At 38.3% G+C, this 24,323-nt stretch overlaps 1 pseudogene; it reads right to left on the bottom strand.

Annotated features, from left to right (window-relative positions):
- Positions 1-482: 482 nt before the first annotated feature.
- Positions 483-4,688, bottom strand: LOC145049538 (DEAD-box ATP-dependent RNA helicase 20-like; annotated as a pseudogene).
- Between the last annotated feature and the right edge of the window lie 19,635 nt (positions 4,689-24,323).

Genomic DNA, 24,323 nt, shown 5'->3' with positions numbered 1-24,323 from the left:
CGTATCAAGAAAGCCCCTGTCAAGAAAGGCCATGTCATAAATGAAGATGACACACATTTTTGCGTATCATAATTTTAAATGTTTAAAAAAATATTCTTTATAGATTTACTTATTTTCAAATTAAATTTGTATTTAATGTTTCATAATAGAAAATAAAATATCATATACAAAAAATAGAATCCATTGCATAAATTTAATGTCATACAAATAATCGTTCCATGGAAAGATAAAACAAATCAATAGAAGTTGTAACAAAAATTTACAAATGAATTAGATACAAAAAATACAATCCATTGCCCCTTTGCTAACTAATCTGTACAAATTCACCCTTGTTTCTAATCATTTTCTTAAATACTTTACAAACATAATTCATCCATAGTACCTGAACTATAGTTGTAGCCTTGTTTCTTCTTCTTCTGAACTCATCTCTTGCAACCATTGCTCTAAGCTTAGTCTGAATAGATACAACAGCTCCTTGTCAATTATGTGAAAAATACAACCGGAGAGTGGCCTACCTTCATAATAGCAACAACTAACGAAGCAGGAATGAAAGAGAAGGCAATACTCACAACAATAGCTGCAGTGAATGCATCTAGGTCCTACAAGATCATTAAAATCACTATTTAAATACACACTACATATAAAGGTGTTGATATTCTTATTGCATGTACTTAATATATAAAGACTCCAACAATAAATAGATATGTTATGTTACCTTGAGACACCTTTAAAGGGGATCCAAAATGTCGTACCAATTTGGGATCTAAAATGCAATACAATAAAGAAATCCAACATTATTAATTTTGCAAAAGAGTACCTATAGCACCAATGTTTATAAAGGTCCCCATGGCTCCATCATTACCCTAGTCCATGTACTCCAAAATCTTTCTTGTTCCTGCAAGCTAGCTGTAATGGCATTCCTGCAAGTGCTCCTTCTCCCATGGATCCTTGAACAAAAACCTAAATAAATTTTAAACTTTTATTTATATTCGAATATTTTTTTTTGTTGTATATACACTAACTGAATTTGACATTTATAGTTTAGTAGTTGGAATTGGAAGAATCATAATCTGTCATGCCTTTAATTGGCAGGAAATGGAATGGAATTTAACAAAAAAGGAAGAATAGAATTGAATGGTGAATCCCATCAAACATGGAATTTGAAGGAATCTGATATAATTTAATTCCATCCATTTGCCAATCAAACATGCCATGGAATGGAATCTCCAATTTGAATTCCATCAGAACCATGATAAGCATACCTTAACACATTTTCCATCATTTGAAAATGATAGAGCAAGAACACGAACAAGTTCCATCAAAGTACCTATTCGATATACATCCTGTACATAAATATAATTTATATTTATATTTTATAACAATTCAATTATTGAAAAAGGAAGTGTTCCTCACTGTGTTGGGGTTCAGCTTTGGCTATCATCAACATTACAAGTTGTCTCAGTATTGTCCACCGCCACATGGAATAAGCTGCAGAAGAAAGTTCAAAGGAAGGAAACAAATTCAAAATTCTTAAAAAAAATTAAAAATCTTAAAAAAAAGCATCCAAGGACTTTGATACCTATAAACTTTAGTTCCTTATCCAACTTATCCTACAATACATCTGTCACACCCTTCTCATCCGTCACGAAAACCCCCATGACCTATATAAATCAAACATCAAAGCTTCAATAACAAAACCAAAGGGCAAATCTGTCATTTTTTTTGGAAAAATCAAACCTGGCCAAACGAACCTGAGGGTGGAGGAGGTGCACCTCGCCCTATTGCCGCTAAATCAGGGTTGACTTTCTGACCGGCCTCCTGAAGTATGGCAATAAGTTCCTTAGCAAACCAAGCATTTGTTGCTATAAAGAAAGTGTATGCTGTCCCTTTAGCCCCGACTCTTCCTGTTCTCCCAATCCTATGAACATAATCTTCCAAGGAACCCGGGAAATCATAATTTATCACATATTTCACGTCCTTCACATCTGTAGCTATCATTATTGGACTTTTACTAGCTTTGAATTCGGATAAAACCTAATCTCTTTCTGCTTGACTTTTATCTCCATGGATTGATAATGCGGGCCACCCGTCCATTCTGAGCTGGCGGGTGATTTGGTCACACCCTTTTTTTGTGTCCATAAAAATTAGAATTCTACTCCCATCCATGATGTCATCCAACAGTTTCACCAATCTGAAAAAAAAATTATCAAATTTTATTATTTTAAAGCTTCTAAAAAGTTGAAAATAAAAAATCATCTATAAAACGGCCTGCTTACTTGTTGTACTTTTGATTCTGAGTAACAATATCCACATGTCGTTGAATCGAATGGTTAGCTTTTAAGTCTTGTGAACTAATCACCACCTGTCCAAATTTCAAATGTCCAAAAAAAAGGATTAAATATGAACACATGGTGAAAATAGAAAAAAGTAGTTACTTTGTATGGGTTGTAAAGAAACTGTCTTGCAAGTTGTTCGACTTCCTTTGGCCATGTAGCACTGGAATAAAAGGGTTGACAATCTGGTCACATCTGTGTATATACAAAAACCCATAAGATAAGAAAAAATTGAAAATATATATTTTAGTTTTCTCTTATTATAAAAGGCAGGTTAAAAACTACTAATCACAATTCACAAACCTGTGAAACAATTTTTTTCATTTGAGGTTCAAAACCCATGTCAAGCATCCTATATGCCTCATCCAACACAAGGTAAGTCACCCTCCTCAGGTTTGTATGATGAGACTACAACATATCAATCAATCTTCCAGGTGTAGCAATGATAATATGAACACCTGAAAGAAAAGATTTAAAAAAAAATGATGATGAAACATGTGCTTTAGGCACAACAAAGATAGATAGATAGATATAACGCTGGAAAATGTTGAATACGCTGAAGAAGCATAAGGATATACCCGATCCATAGTAGTAAATTCATCTTTGAGCTTATCACCACCTACCTTTCTGTAAATCACGAACTTGAGGAACCTTTGGAACCCCACCATAAATGCAAGTATTCTTAATCTTTGAAGTTGTGCCAAATTTAGTTGCTTCTTGTTGTATTTGAACAGCAAGTTCACAAGTTGGAGCTAAAACTAACACAATCGGTCCATCTCCTTTTACTGTGATACTTGTATACTCGCCGGAAATGGGTTATCCTATTCATGTTCTGATTGTGAATTTGACCTTCACGTCCTTTGTGCTCATTCTATTACCGGTACTTCCCGTACTTATCAACCCTCAATGGTTCACCCCAATCAAACTCATGGTCAAGAAATGGATCCATAAAGTGGACAGAACTCTTACCAAGCACAAAATGCCTGCCCTCCTACTAGTGTTCATAACCCTATTACTAATTTCCAATATTCTTTCGTGGCTCCTGTTATTGTTGGGGTTCAACTTCGCGATTGCAGCTCTACATTTCTCTTCATCCTGCAATAAATGCTCTAGTTCTTCTATTTCTTTCTTAAGTTCACTGACTTCCTCATTCATATACATCTCTATCACCTGATCTTGTCCTTCCACTAACTCAAGCTCCTACAGCATGAATTTTTATGAACATTTATAATTAACTATTTAAACATAGTTTCTGAGATTATTAAGTTTAAAATGTGATAGAATATCATCTTAAGACTTAGCTGTTCATCAAGTGTGAAATGTTCTTTGGTCCAATCACAAGAAGCACCAAGTCGCCTTATCTGATTTGTAATGGTTCCTCCATACTTCTCTTTCCATTCCCAAACTCGCTTTGTGAAGTCTTCTCTACCTGATTCAACCCTCTTAATTCATTCAGATGCCAACATTCTTTCAACAACCAACTGAAAACACTATCTGTTAGATATATAATATATTAACTAAGTAGACTAATACAATAATCAGAAATCCATTTGTGGAAAAACTCAAACCTGAGTTGCAATGCCAGCATGATCAGTTCCAGGGAGCTACAGTGTAGGTATGCCCTTCATCCTGTTGTATCTGATCATAATATCCTGGAACACAATTGAAAATATGAATGGTTTGTTTATTTACACATTGAATAAAGAAAAAATGATGAATTTTACAAAGTTTTTATGTGAATCTATGTTGTTAGTAAACATTTACCAAACCTCAAGAGTTACAAACATAGCATGTCCCATGTGTAATGAACCAGTCACGTTTGGAGGTTGCATTGTGACAACAAAAGGTTCATTTCCCTTATCAAAGTTTGGCTTTAAATGCCCTTGGGAATCCCTCCTAGAAGCAATCAATGATTAATACATAGAAATGATGATATGATAATCATTTTTTTCAGTTAATACGAAACATGGCACATTCGATCAAAAGTAATACCAGTTGCATACACTCTTTCCAGATGAATTGCCTTCAATCTGGTATAATAAAAGTGGATACTACTTAGACATATATATATATATATATATATATATATATATATATATATATATACATTTAGGCTCATTAAGTGTGGCCATAAAGCTAGGGTTCCATGATATAAAAGAAGAACTTTGAAATTACCTGGTTCGATTCAACACCCCCATCAGAAAGGTTTCCATTATCTTCAGATTCATCTTTTATAGCACCTTTGTGAAAACATGTGAGAACAAATTTAAATTATTGACAACCAAATCAATAAACAAGAAATTTAAACGGCAGATGTTGCAGGGTGTATGATCTTTATGACTAACAGTCAAACATTTTACTTAAATATGTGCAAAATCAAACAAATGTTTTTACTAGATTGTCATAATTATATCGTACATATGTAACTAGCCCTAATTCGTATATCTCCCTTTTTAGCACGATAAGAATCCAAAAATCACAAAGGTTAAACTATGTGTCATTGTGATTTCTGCCAATTTAACTCTGAATAAGTCCCCATATTGGACCAATTACTGCTTAATTATAAAAAAAATCGGATATGAATCACAATTGTAACTAAATGTGATCGACCTCCAAATACAATTATATTGAAGGCTATTTGACCATTTCAAATACGATCACAATTGAAAAAAAATATGAATCTTAAAACAATTAGGTCAGATCAAGGGATTGCTTACCTGTGGACAACATGAATAACCTCCATCAATGATTGAACTCATTCGATCCATTTAAAAGCCTACCCTTTACCAAATCGATTGAAGACGTCATATTGAAGGGTGTTTGTAACTGAAATCTATGAGATTGATGATTTTAGTAAGCTAAGTAAACAAATGATGGAGTGTTGACATGGGGAAATATGGATTCGAGCCCTACAAGCTGAGAAGTAGACACATCTATGAAGCGCGGTACTTGCAATCGATTTGTTGGATTTGCTGGTCTGATTTTTAAGAAGATTTTGTGTAGTCCGGAGAAAAGTGCTAGTTCTTCCAAAGTTTGGGAGGATGGATTAATGTAACGGGGCTTAGGTCTCCTACAACGAGAAGCGAGCATGAGATCACTAGACCTGAGGTTGCCGACAAGGTGAGGTTGTTGGCAAGGTGATGTAGCCGACAAGGTGAGGCGAGGTGATCAGGTGAGATTGTCGATCGTTGTAGAGGCAGAGCACTGAGAACGGTCGTCTTTCATCGGAAGTTGACGGCGGTGGGAGACACTAGGAAGGGTCGAATAAGCAGCAGATGGCGGAAGGTGAATGGAGTTTTGAGAATCGAGAGAGAAGAAAGAAAGAAAGAAAGGGGGTTTTCAGCGGGGATGAGCTAGGGTTTTCAGCTGGTGGAAACCAAGCGGGCTTTTTAATTTTTGGATTTCATTTCCCCCTCGAATGAAACGCGCGTTTCATTAAAATTTATAAAGCGACATGGTGAGACGACGCACATTTTATTTAAGGTGCCCTCTGTGTTTTTTTATTAGACACTAATTTTAGGGCACGCAAAAAATGCGTGTTCTCTATGCTTCATATTTTGGAAAACTGACATCAAATTTTAGGGCACGTACAAATGCGTGTCCTCTATTAGCGCGTGTCATTGATTGCGCGTCGTAAAAGACTATTTTTCTAGTAGTGAATGGTGAATAATTGCCTCTTATCTCACTCACAAGGACTCTCAGCTGCTCTGGTGCTCTCAAGGTCGAAGGTAGCCGGAATGAAGGGTTATAAGGCCCTTTAAATAGGGCTCAGGGCCGGGAAATTAGGGTTTCATTAAACAGCGTGGACTCGCCGAGTCCGGACGCGAACCCGCGTCCAAATCCACGATCCTACTTGGCGATTCTAGGCTCCAACTCGCCGAGTCTCCTCACAGTTTACCAAAATAAATAAATGAATAATACCTGGGAATCCGGGCTGTTACATATGCCAAGTTCTCGAAGTGTGATTTTTGGTTTTGCGAGGTTCAATTTCAGGGATACCTCGTCAATCAGAATGCTATGTTGGTTGACCCCTCCAAGATAGAGGTGGTGATGCAGTGGGAATAGCTAAAGTCTCCATCTGAGATTTGGAACTTCCTCGGTTTGGCGGACATTATCAGAGATTCATTCGAGATTTCTCCAAGATTGTAGTTCCTCTCACTACGTTGACGAGGAAGGATGTTGTGTTCAGTTATGGGCCTGAGCAGCGGCCATCATTCGAGACTCTTCGCCAGAGACTTTGTGAGGCACCCGTACTTTCCCTCCATGAGGGAGTTGAGGATTTTGTGGTCTGTTGCGATGCATCCATCTCAGGTTTGGGTGTTGTGTTGATGTAGATGGGGCATGTGATTGCATATGCTTCGAGGAAACTGAATCCTCATGAAGCGAAGTATCCCACCCATGATTTAGAATTAGTGGTGGTGGTTTTTGCTCTAAAGATTTGGTGCCACTATCTTTATGGAGTTCGATGTACCATCTATACAGACCATGAGAGCCTGATATATCTTATAGATCAGCCTAACTGAACATGAGGCAGAGAAGATGGCTGGGTAGTGAAAGATTATGACTGTGATGACCTCAGTTTTGGAAACAATCAAAGAAGCACAGTCAGAAGCCATAAAGAAAGAAAATCGGAAAAGTGATCGAGTGATCGGTCTGGTTTCATCTTTTGATGTTGACATCAGAGGGATTTTGACTCTTCATGGAAGGGTTTGGGTACCATATACAGGCGAGGCTCGACGGATATTGATGGAGGAGGCCTACAAGTCAAGATTTTCCGTTCATCCGGGAGCTACCAAGATGTACCTTGACCTGAAACATAGTTATTGGTGGTCGTCTATGAAGAGGGGTGTGGCTTGGTAGAGTGATGCTTGACCTATCGTAAGGTCAAGGCCGACCACCAGCACCCTCACATCAAACTACATCTTTTGAAGGTTCCACTGTGGAAGTGGGAGCAGATCACGATGGACTTCATTACAAAATTGTCAAAGACTTCAAGGGGATCTGATGTTATCTGGGTGATAGTTGAACGTTTGAAGAGGAGTGCTCACTTCTTATCCATAAGTGAGGGCTCTTCTACAGGGAAGCTAGCTGAGATTTATGTTTGAGAGATGGTGGATCGCCATGGGGTGTCAACTTCTATTGTGTCAGATCAGGATGTTCGTTTTACTTCTAGATTTTGGAAGTGGTTTTACAAAGAATTAGGCACCCGATTGTATTTTAGTACCACCTATCATACGCTGTCCATTAGGTAGAGCGAGCGAACTATTCAGATGATTGAGGATATGTTACGTGCCTGCATCATTTATTTCGGTGGGAGTTGGGACTCCTACCTTCCTTTGGCTGAGTTTTCTTACAACAACAGCCATCATGCCAGCATTGGTATACCTCCCTTTGAGCTTTTGTATGGGAGGAGGTGTCAGACTCCTATTTGCAGGGGCGAGGTCGGGCAGAGAGTCATGGGGATCACTGAGATAGTGCTCAAGATGGCCAAGCTTATTCAATAAGGCAGGCAAAGGTTTATGAAGGCCCAGAGCTGCCAAAAGAGTTATGTATACCAGCGATGCTTTGAGCTAAAGTTTCAGGTTAGAGATTTAGTGCTTCTGAAAATATCGCCATGGAAGGGGGTTATTCAATTCAGGAAGTAGGTCAAGTTGGGCCCAACATTCATTGGCCCTTTCAGAATGATCGCTCGTATAGGCAAGGTGGCTTACCGGCTGGAGTTGCCTGCAGAGTTGAATCAAATTCATGATACCTTCCATGTTTTCCAATCAAGGAAGTGCATGATTGATGAGAAAGTTGTAGTTCCCTTGGAGGACATTCGGGTCAATGATCGCATGAACTACACTGAGAGGTCGGTGGAAACTATGGATAGGAAGTTGAAGACCCTGAGGAACAAGGTGGTGAACTTGGTCAAGGTTCAGTGGTAGCATCAAATGGGCTCAGAGTGGACTTGGAAGCTCGAGGCGGAGATGCTTGAATATTACCCCGATTTGTTTCCTGAGGCTGACTTCGAGGGTAAAGTATGATTCTAGTGGGGGAGATTTGTAAAAACCGTTATCAGGTATTTCCATTTTATCCCTTGGCTTATTAAATGTTTTCCTTATTGTCACTTATGTTGGGCGTACAAGCCAAGTACGTAGGGCGTAAGTCAGCAAGGAGGTCAACGCAGCGGAGGAAGTATGTCGGGCGTACCTGTGAGTACATCGGACGTACTAGATGGTGTTCCTAAACCCTAATACTTAAGTGTGATCCTTATTTAAACACATTATATTACCCTTGGAAATTCATTAGCTAGCCTTCATTCCCTCTAAACTTTAGATATTGAACCCTACCTTGTGAGTGTGATTTTGGAGCTTATTTGTGATTCTTGGGCATTCTTGGTAGAGAAGGAAGTTTTTTGAGAAGAAGGTGGTGCATTCTAGTCTTTGGATCGAGTTTCTAATTCACCTTGTGCATCTTCATAAGGTATAGAGTTTATACCTTGGTGCTTTTCTTTCTAGATCTCTTAAAAAGGTTATTTATGAACTTTTTGTCCCAAGCTTGGATCTTTGTGAGCATGATGTACTCCATTGCATATTAGTTGTCCTTTCATGTGTTTTAGGACATCTAGAATCATAAATATGCTTGCTTAATGGTCCCTTTTTGTCCATGCAAGAGTTTGGTAGCTTTTAGTATGGTTTAAGTTAGGTTTTGAGGTTTAACCTTTTTTCATCCAAGAAAAAGGCTTAAAGTTATGAACTTTATGGGTTAAGACATTATCCTGAGGTCAGATATGTGTTTGAGTTTCATGTCTTAATGATTAAGACGTTAGGAAGTGAATTTTGGGATCAGACAGCATACGCTGAGCATACTCCTGTCTATGCCCCGTGTAAGGAGCGTACACCTAGCGTACATGCTGGACTTGTTAACTTTCGTTGACTTTTGAATTTTGGTCAAAAGATTGAGGGTTTTGGACCATGGAAGGGAAAATGGTCTTTTGCCCTTAAGGGACGTAGTTGTGGGAGTTGGACTTATGATTCGGGTTAATGACCTTAATTGCTTAGGGTTACTTGTTGTGTTTATTAGGCGGACTCTAGTTCCGGCAGTTCGGGAGTAAGATTTATCAGTCATCGGTATCAGGTGAGTCTCCTCATTTATTATTACATGTGTGGTAGAATACTTGTGTGTGTGTATATGTGTGTGTGATGACTAGGTGGGTCTAAGTGATGCTACTATGTATGTGTTGTTTATATGTACTGAGACATCTGGTAGTCTCAGGGTTGTTGATAACCTACAGAACATGTTGTTCCCTATTGAGACTTCGGGTAGTCTCCAAGGTTACTGATAACCCATAGTTGTTTTATGTGTTATGTTGTATGTGATATATTGGGGAACTCACTAAGCTTTGTGCTTACAGTTGTTGATTAAATGTGTATCAGGTACTTCTGAGGATCGCGGGAAAACAAAGGCTTGATTGTACACATTCACTTGGAGATTTTATTACTAGATGTTATGGGACACTTTGATATTTTGTTGTGGATCTGTAGATGAGATTATGGTTTTCATGAGACGGTTTTATGAAAACTGTTTTTATATGAAATTAAAAATGAAAATTTTTTGTTGAAAAATAAGGATGTTACACGTGGCCTTCCATTTAATGCAAAAATCAACAAATAATTTAAGAAGTAATACCTCAAGATTTCAGATGTTATAGTAACAATGATGAAAGGTTCCATATAACTTTGATAGTACAGTATTTAGGCCTATATACATCGATCAAAACAATAAAATACGTAATATATCTTTATTACTAACCATAATACTTAGGATCCATCAAAAGTGACTAATGACTTATCCTAAGTGTTAAATTTGGTACCTTCGACCGTCAGAGCATTAATAACAATTGGACTGAATCCAACTCTTTTATCAGCTTTATCATTCATGATGAGAAAGATGATAAAAGGAGACTCGATGCAAGGAACATAAGTATGCTAATTTCAATCCCCAAAAACATCTCACTTACGAATTTGATTTTTAATTATGTACTAATTTAACCATCAGAGTGTTGGTCCAAGACCAAACCTAGAGAGCATTTGACTGTGTTGTGTTACGTTTTAGGAACGTATGTTCAACTTTGTGACAAGATTTTAGGTTCTTCATACTTAGAAGAATCAGGATGAAACTGAGATGCATCAGATGGCACCATCTATGCGACCACGCAACAAATGGTTGCCACTAACGATCTGGAACGCGAATCAAGTCTGATTCCAAAGAGACAAACTTTGTAACCTCTTGAAGAAACGCCTCAAATTACAATTATGGTTAGGAGGCATAGAGGGACCCTTCATCCCAGAAAAACAAATTGGAAGAAACGACATAGAAATCACGCTTGAATAAAAGAGATGAAGGAGTACGAAGCTTTCAAAAGATACATGTCCATGAAGAAATGATGAGAGTAAGAACTAAAGTGGAAGAAGAATTGTAAGAAAGATTAGAAATACATTTCCATTAGGACTTGCTGTTGGATATAGTGTTTAAGTCCATAACTATATTTGGCATGTACTTGACCCGACCCGGCATGGTACATTTGGGTTGCACTTCACCCGAACAATTTATGGATAATCTTTTGAGAATAGTATACGTTATGATTTATTAATATATTATAAGTTCTAATATATTAATATAAAATCATATTATTTAATTAGTATTGATCTATAATTAATTTAGAATTAATTTAGTGATCAAAAGTATGACTAATTAAATATAGGCTTTTGTATTTATATAGTGTGGGCTAATACTTATTTGGAATGGGCTAGGCTTGCAAGGAAAGTCCATGGATAATCCATGGAGCTTTAACCTATGGATCTCATGGAAATGAAAAGAAATGGGTATCAGGGTTTATATGGATGTAACCCTAATCCACCACACTATATAAAGGAGGCTTTGGTTCTTGAAATTGCACTAGTTTATATGTGAGAACTAAGATGGCCGATTTCAAGAAGAGGTTTTGCTATTCTCTCAAATTTCCAAGTTTGTGGTGATTTGTGATTTCCATTTTAGGCATCCACATTATTGGTGCTAGGATCTCAAACTCCAAGCAATCAACTTCTACTACAAGGTAAGTAATTCTACTAGCTTTATTTGATTCAAGTACCCCATGCCATGCTAGTTAGGTTAAGATCCTTGGAAAATTAATTATTTTCATGTATCTTAGTCAAACATAGATCCAAGGTTTCTAAGGTTGCATGTACACCATAGGAGTGTTAGAATGCTCAAAACCCAACAGTGGTATCAGAGCCTAGGCTTGTTTGTTTGATACTTGATGCAAAATTGTGAAAAAAACTCGATTTTTCTGCACCTCTGCAGCATGAACTCGCTGAGTGCATGGGGGGACTCGACGAGTCCATGAGACAGTTCATCCTACTCGTTGAGTAGGTTCATGCACTCGACGAGTAGGAGCCCCAAAATGCAGTTTTTTGACTTTTGCTGCTGGAAATGGACTAGAAACATTACCCTAAACTATTTTGGTCTTATAGAACTTGTTTTAGATGGTGTAATGGTTATGCTAATCCATTTTCAATACCAATTATCAAAATTTCAAGTTTTATATGGTTAGTTTTATGATTCTTGAAATTGGTGATATGCATGTTCATGAACTTATGAGTTTAGAAGATCATAGGAATTATTTGTAACTTACATGCTAGTTTAATTCTTGATCATTATGTGTTTTAATGGAATCCATAATTTGTCCTCAAGTTATGGATTACCAAAATTCATTCTTTTAAAGTCCATTAAAGAAACACATAGGTTACAATAAATGAAAAGTCACTCATTTTATTAAACCATTAACTCATAAGTTATGAAAGATGAAAAGTTTTGAAAGTTACAAAACTTTCCCTTATGTTTTGGAATTTGAAAAGTTTTCTTTCATGAATACTTTAATTCCAAATTAAGCCCTTAGAATTTTAAAGAATTAAAATTCAACCCTAATACATTATAATATTATAAGTTAATAATATATATATATATATATATATATATATATATATATATATATATAAGGGCAAGTCATCTTACCATTAGTAGGTCTCATTCACGAAGTCGGTCTATAAGGGGGGTATAAGGTTGTTGCCTATAAAATGGCAACTTAATGGGTGTCTACTCTAACCCTCTGCTTCCTTGATCGGTGGAGGGTCGTTAGTTGAAAAGGTAGGATAAGGACTATAATTCTCATTTAAGTATGATGAATATTATAAAGTAACTAAACCTTTATAAATTCCCAATCTTAGTTACTTTAGGAAAATGTGAAAAGGTGCTAATCCATGAAATTACACTTTGTGCTTTGTTTAAGCCGTTAGTGGAGCGTGTGTGGTTAACCGACACACTAGCTGGACTTAACAAGGTAGGCAAAGGGTAACTAAATGTTTGTCATAGTATCGATGGAGTGTGTGTGGTTAACCAGCACATCGATTGAGGGGTAAGACATTAAGGGTACCTAGTAATTTGCATGGTTACTTCACACCTTGTTTTGTGATCCTCGGCATCCCAGTCACAAAACCTGAAGGGCACACTCGAGATTAAAACATGCCATTGAAAGTTCAATGAATCTCAAAAGATCTTGGAGTTTCAAAACCAATTAAAACCTAATAATTTATTTCATTTTTCATGGTGGAAATTGGTGAATCGTCATTCACCTACCTTCAAATATTTTATAGCTTGGATTACGGCATCCCTCTTCTAAGTTATAAAATATTGTGTTGGGTCCTAGCCTTAATATTTCATATTGGGTGTTATATTAAGGAATTAAATCAACTAACTTGAATATCTCCCATTGTAGATGTCTGGTTTAGACAACTATGATCTTCCCAAATCTTATGTAAATCATACTTCTCTGCCTCCACCTCCTCCATTTATTCTCCCTGACCCACAAACTCAAAGACTGGAAAAATTCAAGGCCACTCAAGCCCTACTATCAATGAAACATAAAGATGGAAGACCTGTGTGCACTCATATCTTAGGAATGAAGTCACATATTGACAGGTTGAGAATGATGGGTGTCGTTGTCCCAAGGAAGTTGACTATTGACTAGGTTCTTCAGTCACTTCCTGAGTCATATAGTGAGTTCATTAAGAACTACTATGTGACAGATCACGACCTGACCCTAATAGATCTATCGTATTTGCTTATTGCTGCTGAGTCAAAAATGATGTGGCGCAATGGTCAAGCAAATATAGGTGGAAGGTCTATTTTTCAAACTTCCATGGACATTGACAATGGAAACATTGGAAGTCCAGAAAAGCTTTCTCTTCCCAATGGAAAGGGATCGGCCTTGGTCAACCCGGTTAACCAAAAGGTAAAGGAAAAAAGCTAAGTCTGTGATAGTCCCGTGTACCATTCCCAAAGAGACTATATGTTTTCATTGTCAATAGAAGGGGCATTAGTTGCGAAACTACCCTAACTACCTGAAAGATCTAAGAGAAAAGGAAAAAACAAAAAGGTTTGACTCTGCTTCAGGTAAGTCCACTATCTAACTTTGTTAAGTTCCAAGTTGATGATTCTTAATACCAAATGTGACTCTGTTGCATTTTTTATATTTAGCAGGATCAAGCAAAGGGAAGGAAACTTAAAAGGAAATGAGTATGCTGAATCTTATCGCGAAGATGGATTTCTATCGTTTGGTTGAAGATTGGATTCATGAGCTACTACTTAGGAGTTATGATAGATTGCTAGGAAACATGTAATAGCATAGTTTTCATTTCAAGATACATTGTAAGGAAAAGTTTTTCTGCATTTTGATAAATAAATAAAAGTTTGTTTTACTTTATTTTATATCTCCTTGCAATGGTATTTATGAAAACTTGGTGTTTGTATGTTTCTAGCAATATTGGAAATAGAAATTTGATTATTTCACTTGTGGTAGTGTCTAAATTTACCAAATAAGGAAATATTCTCATCACCCAAGTTTCAATTGGACCGAAACTTGGAATCATGCAAGTTGTAGGGTATGATGAATGAGAAATTTTCATTTTAAAAAAAAAATGAAGACAAGTTCCTTGTTCACATGTATATGTGATTCAAGTAAAAGGACTAAGGGATCAAGTACACATTCTTGTGCACTAGTCAAAGTCCACCACAAAAGATAAATAAGACTATTCGTCATGATTTACTAAAGTTTTGTAAACATGGTTATACTTACCAGTTTAAGTATAATTTTGAAACATTGGAAAAGTTTTGATGTATGGCAGAACGAATAAGAAGAATCAAATTAGGCAGAAGGATAAAAGTTTCTAAAATCTGAAAAGATGGGAGAGTACTTTAGTATCATGTTCTATGATCATCTTAAAGATTAACGAGACCTTATCACAATTTATCCTCTAAGTGCATTCTTATGGCTAAGAAGAGGAATCATAAATTGTTGAAGTGGTCAAATTAAGAAGACGAGTCATACTTCGTTTCAAAACAAATCTAAGAGTCATAATCCAAGATTGTAATTTGAGTGACATGTCTTAAAGAAGGTTTAGAACACTTGTCAAATGTAAGAGTAAAAGTTTTCTACTCTTGTACATTAAAAATTGGTAAGTTGTGATGTTTTAGATAAAACAAAGACCAACTAAGGCCAGTTGTGTGAAGTGTTTTTCCTTGATTAGAATTCACACTCTCTTTTGAATATTTGACAACAAAGTCTTATAAGTCAAGAAGACAGTGGGTGTCTAAAAGATCCTGAAATAGTTTCAAGAACTAATCAAGAATAAAACCTGTATTTCATCACTAGCACACAACTAGAGGTTTATAACCTATTGTGTTGACATTTCTTTGCCTATTCCAGTCAAAGTTGGCTATACATTTGAGTTCTACATGTTTTCAGTTGTTTGCACAACTACTTGGAAGCAATGGCAGACCCTTGTGCTGCCAGGTGGCAAGAGGTTAAGATTGCACAAGTTCAATCTATATGAGTTATGATTTGTCACTAACCTAGGCTTGTGATTATGGTTTTGACAGATTCATGTGAATAAGAACACATACACCATGGAAATCTAAGGGTCATAAGGTTTCTCTCCAATTCATGAAAATGATGGTGAGGAAACACTTCCACCAAGTAAATTTTAAGTAGATAGCAATTTTGATATTTATAGTTCTCAAAGTCGTTAGTGGAGCATGCATGGTTAATCAGCACACTAACATGGACTTATGAGTGATGAGTTATTAATTAACTCTTTGATCGATTAGATCTTTGTAACAGGTATGCGATGAACGTAAAAATAGTAAACAAATCACAAGTATGAATCAAGATGTGTCGAATGATTAGATTACTCGATCCTCAGCAGAGCTCGACTAAGAACTTCCGTTGTAGAGGATTCTAGGGTTACAAAACAATAACGATAAATTTGCTGAACAATAAATCTCTAATCGTTACTAATCGTCCTTTTTAATCCTTTTTCTCGGATGCATGCAAGCATCTATTTATACTAAACCCTACAAAACTCACGGATGGACAAGCCCATACCGGAGATAAACATTGGACTAGCTAACGAGCCCAATAGACGCAACACTATACTGATCCTAACAATCTCCCCCTTTGCGTCAATTTGGAGCGAGACTATCATTTCTTCTTGCTTGGACCAGCAGCGGGAGCCTTCTTTATTGTATCGAACAGACGTGTGATAAGTGCAAGGATTGTCTGTCTGAAGCGAATATACCATTGAATCATGTCATCAAAGTACTTGATATCATCCGCTGTGTTCTGCTTGCATCGATGGATGATCCCTAAAACATGTTCTAAACATGCAGTGGTGTAGAGATGTTTGTCTGCCAAAGCGAAAAGACATTTCTGTCCTTCGTTCCTGGTAAACATGACAGAGTTTCTCTTTGGGTCAATTTTTCCCATCTGCATCATATTGAGATCACTGGCAGAGCCAACAGGAGATATGGTGCGCTTCTTCTTGAATACGCTCGCTATCTCCTGATCCATCAGAGCAACTTCCATGACATAGCAAACGAGCATCCTCTTAAAGTGGTCAATGATCGGACCATATTCAGCTTCGTTTGTAAGTAGGATGTTGTGCAAGATAATCCAGTCATGGGGATTAAGGTTGGGAAGATCTGCAAGTGAGATGGCATGTTCGGTCTTGGAAGATCCCCGTAGTACCTTGAACCGAACATTGGTGAAGTTTCCTTCCCTGTACGGCTTCAGGACCCGAACATTGACGATTTTCTGAGCGCTCCAAGTCTGGTATTGAGGTTGAGATGCCCTCAGATAAAATTCGACTAAGTCCCGATCAACCTGTGGATGAGGATGGGGGAACTCAGCAATGTTGTCAAAGGCATGAAAAACAAACGCCTTTCGGGTCAGTGGCATATCGAACTGAGAGTCGACAGTGTTAGAAAAATCTAAAGAGATCACAGGTTCTAACCACAAGATACTTGGTGTTTCGATGGCTTCTTTAATCAGCCTCTCAAGAGTCCAAGGAGGAAAAAGGGTTTTCCTGCTCTCAAGAAGATCGTGGGCTTCTTTCTGTCTTCTTTTGGCTTCTTCAGCCTCTCCAGCCACACGAGCACTGATGTCAGCCTCTTTATCTCGACCCTGTCGCTTCAAAAGGTCGGCAATAGTCTCTTTATCATCATCGTCACTCTCCTCAGCAATTTTCTTGCCTTTTTCTTTCACACCGGAACCTGAGGGTTGGCCTACTGGAGGAGGTTCGGTTTTGTTTGTTGCTGTTGATGTAGGAGGTGGTAATGAGATGGAGAAAAAGTAATGTAGATGGTGTAAAGAGACCAAAGTACCTCTGCTGTGAAAAATAAGGACTAAGCAGAAAACTCTTATCTCATGTGAGAAGAGAGTTAGGTAGCTCATAATTAGAATAAATATGAGAGCCTAATTGGGAAGACAAGGTTTTTTTGTACCAAGTCAGTAAGGCTTTTATTCAGAATCAGGTGAGGCTTTGGACACATACAGCAGCATGCTTCTAGGGACACTTAGCTAGTGAAATGATTTACCCACAAAGAGATATACAAAAAGATAAGAGCCAAAATTAAAATAAAATAAAGAAAGACCCTTCGTTAAGTTTCCTGTTTTACATTGATTTTGTCATGTAGCTCCTTGAGATGCCTCTTTGTGACAGGAGCATCGTCATCATCATCACTTTGAACTTGAAACGGACTATAATAAACCGAATCAAAAGTCATATTCTCCCCGCCAAGGAGTGGTTCTTTTTCCTCTGATGCATGAGCAGGAGAAGATGGTGGTGGTGAAGCTTGAGGCTCGGCAATAGTAGTAGTAGTAGGTTCGGGTTGGGTGGTGTGTTTGGTTGTTGGTGTGGGTTCGGATGCTGAGGTGGATCTTGGTGCATCAGTATAAACCGCCGTATCAGATACGTTGGTTCTAACATCTGCAGTGGTGGTGGTTGTTGCTTCGGTAAAGATAGGTGGTGGTACTGGGATGGAAGTGGATGGTATTTGAGTGGTGGAGGTTATGGGGGGAATGGAAAAAGGAATTGTAACGGGTGGAGAGGAAATTGGAGAAGTAGAGATGTGAATCTCTGGTGTAGGCGAACGTGGTGGAGTGTTACCACGTTGAGATCCATCTGAATCAGAACCCTCTTCCTCAGATTCGCTTGAGGACGAAGCAATGATCAGCTTTCGCCTTGGCTGGGTTTTTCGCTTCTTTATGGGAGGGGATTGGGTGGCTCTGGTGGGTTTCCTCTTCTTGGGAGATGGGCCTTTTGCTCCCTTTGCAACCTGCTTGCCATTATCAACCTTCTTTCCTCTGGGGGCAGGCTTGTCAGCATCATGAATCGATTTCAGCATTTCCAGAGTAAGGTCTCTCGGACCAGAACGTCGGAACTCCTTGTACGTTTGAATGATTCGGCTGTCGGTAGGAACATCACCATACATTGTTTCAGGGATAGACCCGTTGAAGGGAAATTTTGATGCATCCGACACAATGATCTTTGTGGTATGGAAAGTACCAATCGAAGACATTGGAGCATTAGCGACAATGGGGACGTGGTACTTGTCCATCACCCATTTCGTGACAATAGTCCAGAACCTGGCATAAGAAATCTCTAAGGGTCGAGAGGTAGAAGAGAGACTCTGAATGAGTTGTTGCCATAGGACCGACCCGTAGTCCATGTTGATGCCATTGTAGATCCCGTACATGATTGAGAGAAACAAACGACTTGCCCCATCGGATCCAGCACTTCGTTCAGATAAGCCCTTGAAAAGAACAATGAACATCCCATTCCACTGAGGGGGCAGGCACGACTTTTTGAATTTCGTGACTGTAGTGAGCACCTCAGTGTACCCCATGTTGTAGAACATGTTGAACAGATGACCCATTGGAATGGTTTCAGGATTAACCCTCGAAGAATCAGGTTCAAACCCTAACAGCGTACAAAACCTTTGCTTAGAAATCGACGCCTTGTGCTCAAAGACATCGAAGAAAATCCTGTCGACAACCTTGTCGTAGTGAGCTGTAGCAAAAATTTGTGACAGGAACTCCATTGGAACAACTTCAGCTCTGGTAAGAGCAGGAGCGATTGGCGAGGAACTTCAGGCATTCAATGATGGGAAACATGAAAGCGTCATATGCCTGAGGAGTAAGATCAATGATCAAACTCTGCTAGGGACGAATGGGCAAGATATGAGAAGTTGCGTGAACAGATGAAGAATCCGCCATTGTTGAGATGAAAGTGGGAGAGATGATGAACAGTAGAGGTTTAGAGGATTTTCTTGCTCTCTGGGAATATAGGTGCAGTAAAGAGGTAAACGGTGGATCACATTGCCTTTTATACTGTGGGTAAAGGAGAGAGAAAAATCTTTCCCAAATCTTCGATTGAAAAACGAAGGCTTTTTCGGAGGTGATTGACGCGTGACAGTTGGGTGTGCCGATGATCACGCAGGAGAGAGAGTGTCAGTCCCTAATCACACGCCTTCCCATCAGGCGCCGTTTGGAGATGAAACAGTTCCTATTCACACGCTTTTCCCTGTTGCGCCATTTGAAATCAAATCGATTGGACTCCCGCCTGAGTCATTATTTCGTCATCTTATCCCTTTAGAGATTAACGGCATCTTTAAAGTAAAATCCCCACGTGGATCAATATTAACCACTACCTTTTATAACAACCAATCCAATTAAAATTCCTTAGAATTAATGAAACCAGAATTTTGAAAAATCAAAAAGATTTTCGTGCTGAGTGTGTAAAAGAAAAAGAAATAAAGCAACACTTTTGAGGGATTATGTGATGTCAATAAAGACACAAAACAATGGATCCCGGGCACGAATCTCTTCCTTCAAAGTCAAGAGAGACTTTAAAGTGTTTGTGTGGTTTCCCGTTGAATAATGATCAGACACTTATTAAGAAGTGTTGAAAGGCTTCTTTTAATTAGGCTTATGAGGGTGACTTTCGCTTCGATTCATAATTCCTGATCTTGACATAAGATAGAAATTGAACGAAGTACTTGTGAAACCATTGTAGTTGTTGAACAAGTAGGTTGGAGATAATTAAAGTGGCAAGGTAAACTAATGTATGCGAAATCTCAAAAAAAAATTAAAACTGGATCCCAAGGGAAGAAATGTTATTGGATTTAACAATTTCATAGGAATCATAAAAAAATAGAGATTTCATGTTGTACCCCCAAGGATAAGTCTGTCAATTCATTAGTGAAAGCTAGAGCAAGTTAATTGTTCACCGTCAATGCATAGTGGGTATTGAATTGTGGGTTTCACTTAGCACGTAGTGACACGAAGCTAAGATCATGAACACAGAAATTGTGCAACCATAAACCTCAGTGGTAATGTCTGAGAGTCTCAAGGGTTACGTTTGTGAAGCGAATGAGATGGAGAAAAAGTAATGTAGATGGTGTAAAGAGACCAAAGTACCTCTGCTGTGAAAAATAAGGACTAAGCAGAAAACTCTTATCTCATGTGAGAAGAGAGTTAGGTAGCTCATGATTAGAATAAATATGAGAGCCTAATTGGGAAGACAAGGTTTGTTTGTACCAAGTCAGTAAGGCTTTTATTCAGAATCAGGTGAGGCTTTGGACACATACAACAACATGCTTCTAGGGACACTTAGCTAGTGAAATGATTTACCCACAAAGAGATATACAAAAAGATAAGAGCCAAAATTAAAATAAAATAAAGAAAGAAAAATAAATAATAAAAAATATTTTTGGAGTTTTTGAATTAAAATAAAATTAAAAAAATAATAAAAAATATTTTTGGAGTTTTTGAATTCAAATAAAATTAAAAAAATAATAAAAAATATTTTTGGAGTTTTTGAATTAAAAAAAATTTTAAAAAATAATAAAAAATATTTTTGGAATTTTTGATAAAAAATAAAATAAGACATAAAAAAATACAAAAACAATGTTGGAACCGAACCCGAGCGTTCGGTTTATTTCGGTTGAGAAAATTTTGGAACCGAACCCGAGCGTTCGGTCTATTTCGGGTGAGAAAAATTTTGGAACCGAACCCGAACGATCGGTCTATTTCGGTTGCATAAAAAAAATAAGTTTGAAACAGAAAGGAACTTTGACAATAAGATGAATGAATTTGGAAAAAATAATACAAAAGATTTACAACCAAAGAAACTACCTTTGAATGATAAGCGAAGATCAGATGATACAACCGAACCCGAGCGTTCGGTTCATTTCGGTACACCAGAACAAGACCCGAACCCAAGCGTTCGGTTCATTTCGGCACACATGAGACCCAAACCCGAACGTTCGGTCTATTTCGCTTCTTACTTTTAATCTTGAGAGGTAAGTTTTGGTACTGACTCCGATTCCATCATTCCTAGCCCTTGTAGAATTTTGTTGAAAGAAGCTTCAGGAAGAGCTTTGGTGAAGATGTCAACCAGTTGATCAGTGGTTCGAACAAAATGAATTTCGACATTCCCATCTTCCACATGATCCTTAATAAAGTGATACCTCAGTGCTATGTGCTTAGTCTTGGAGTGTTGCACTGGGTTATGACAGATCCTAATTGCACTCTCGGAGTCGCAATATAGTGGGATCTTTTTCATATTGAGTCCATAGTCCCGGAGCTGGCTTTGGATCCAAATCACTTGAGATGTACAGGAGGCAGCTGCGATGTATTCTGCTTCAGCTGTAGACAGAGATACACAAGTCTGTTTCTTTAATTGCCAGCTAAGCAACTTCCTGTCAAGGAATTGGCAACCTCCAGTGGTGCTTTTCCTGTCTAGACCACAACCTCCAAGGTCAGCATCTGAGTAGGCTTGAACGAAGAAACCTGAGTTTGATGGGTACCATAAGCCGAGAGAGGTAGTTCGTTTTAAATACCGGAGTATATTCTTCACTGCAAGCATATGAGGTTCACGAGGATTTGCCTGAAATCTAGCACAGTAACAAACAGAAAACATTATATCAGGCCTGCTTGCAGTGAGGTACATTAAAGAACCGATCATCTGGTGATATAGCGTAATATCGACTGCTGGCTTATCCAAGGATGGAGTGAGCTTGGTGCTGAACGCCATTGGAACTTTAACGTTTGAGTCTCCCATCATTCCGAATTTAGCAAGGAGAGTCTTGGTATATGCTTCCTGGTTAATAAAGATGCCTTCGGGTCCCTGTCTAATATTTAAACCAAGGAAAAAGTTAATCGGACCCATTGAGCTCATTTCAAATTTAGTCTCCATCAGCTTTCTGAATTCAGTTGTTAAACTAGGATTCGTTAAGCCAAAGATGATATCATCGACATAGATTTGAACAATCATAAGGTGGTTACCTTCCTTCTTACGAAAGAAGGTTGGGTCAACCGAACCTTGTTTGAATTTGTACATCTTTAAAAACTTGGTTAGCGTTTCATACCAGGCCCTAGGTGCTTGTTTCAGCCCATAAACCACTTTGTCCAGAATATAGCAATGATTGGGGTACTTTTCATTGATGAATCACGGAGGTTGCTCCACGTACACCGTTTCTTCAAGTTCTCCATTTAGAAATGCGCACTTTACGTCCATTTGGTAGACCTCAAAGTTCTTGTGTGCAACATAGGCAAGGAATATTCGAACAGATTCCATCCTAGCTATAAGAGCAAAAGTTTCCTCATAATCGATTCCTTCCTCCTGGCAGTATCCTTTCACCACTAGACGAGCTTTGTTTCTTATCACATTGCCTTCCTTGTCCATTTTATTTCTGAAGACCCATTTGAGACCAACAACCGAGGCATCTTTAGGAGTTGGAATGAGGCGCCAAACCTTATTTCTTTCGAACTCATTAAGTTCGTCTTTCATAGCTTGAACCCAATCAGAGTGATCAAGAGCAGTATTTACTGTCTTTGGTTCAACTTTTGAGACGAAAGAGTTAAACATGCAGAACTCTACTTTTGAGAACAAAGATGCTTGCTTTGCCTTCAGTTGAGATTGGGTCAGGACCTTTTCAGAGACATTACCCACTACCTGTGAAACGGGATGATCTCTGGTCCACTTGACAAGAGGTGGGTAACTTGGATCATAGGATGGATCCAATTCAGCATGTACCATTTCTTCTAATTCAAATTGACTCTCATCCTCATAAAACATATCGGCATTCTCCCCCTCGACTGATGAGCTTTCAGGTGTGTCTTTACTTTCCGGTGCTACAGGACTTTCGGGTGCAATTGAGCTTTCGGGAGCTACAGTACCTTCGGGTGCAGTAGAGCTTTCGGGTGCAGCTGGAGAAGAGTTCTCCCCCTCAACTTGTGAACTCGGCTGTTTTGAAGAAGATGGATTCTCCCCTTAGGTGAAGCACCGTGCTGAGGAGGTTTATTTGGAACGGATACTTCTTCATCCATTTGTTTGGCAGCGTCTTCGACGATTTGCTTCAGATGTTCAACTTTGTTGTCTGCTGCATTGGCTTCTGAGAGAGTGGCCTTCTCCAGTTCATCAAATAACTCCACAAACTGCTCAAATAAATTTGCAATCGAGGCCGTGACTTGGCCTGTTTGAGAGAAAATTTCTCCAACTGTTTCTTCAGTGGCCTTCAGCTTCTTGACATAGCTGTCATCAAAACTCACATAATAAGTTTCTTCAATCTTCCTCGAATGCTTGTTTAAAACCCTGTATGCTTTTGAAGTAAGAGAGTATCCCAGAAAAATCCCTTCATCGGCTTTAACGTTGAACTTGTTACGATGTTCTTTAGAGTTGAAGATAAAGCATCGTGAGCCGAATACATGGAAGAATTTAACGTTTGGCTTCCTGTTGTTGATGATCTCATAAGGAGTGAGAGTGAAACGCTTATTGAGATAGGACCTGTTTTGTGTAAAACATGCTGCAGAAATAGCATCAGCCCAGAAATATAGAGGTAGAGAAGCGAAAATTAACATGGTTCGAGCCGCCTCACACAAAGACCCGTTTCGTCTTTCGACAATCCCGTTTTGTTGAGGGGTGTAGGGGGCTGAGAAGTTGTGACTGGTTCCTTTTTCTGCCAAAAAGTCTTCAAATTCTTTATTTTTGAACTCCAGCCCATTGTCGCTTCTGATGTTGCAAACGACTTTCCTCAGCTGCACTTCAACCTGCTTGATAAACATCTTTAGCTTGAGAGTTGCCTCAGATTTGTGCTTCAGAAAGAACACCCATGTAAAACATGAAAAGTCATCAACAATAACAAGAATATACTTGCTACCGCCAATGCTTTCGATAGAAGATGGACCACATAAGTCAATGTGAATTAACTCAAGTGGTTCAACGACTTTAGTGTTTATTATGGATGGGTGACTTTGACGACTCTGCTTCCCCATTTCACATGCAGCACACAAATGTTCTCGATCAAACTTGAGCAATGGAAGACCCCGAACATGACCTCCTGTGACAAGTTTGTTGATATCCTTGAAATTGAGATGGGAGAGCCTTCGGTGCCATAGCCAGCTTTCGTCAGAATGTGCTTTGGATAACAGACAGATAGCTGGATTTCCTTTGATAGGTTTAAGATTGAGAGGAAACATTTCGCCTTTGTGCTCTGATGTGAGAATCACTCTTTTTGTTTTCTTCTCTATTATTTCCGAACCCTCATCAT

This window comes from Lactuca serriola, chromosome 5 (assembly GCF_051521515.1).
Source record: "Lactuca serriola cultivar US96UC23 chromosome 5, Lser_US96UC23_V15, whole genome shotgun sequence".
Classification (NCBI taxonomy): Eukaryota; Viridiplantae; Streptophyta; class Magnoliopsida; order Asterales; family Asteraceae; genus Lactuca; species Lactuca serriola.
Note: the sequence above shows the minus strand (reverse complement) of the source record. Positions and strands in the feature narration are given on the sequence as shown.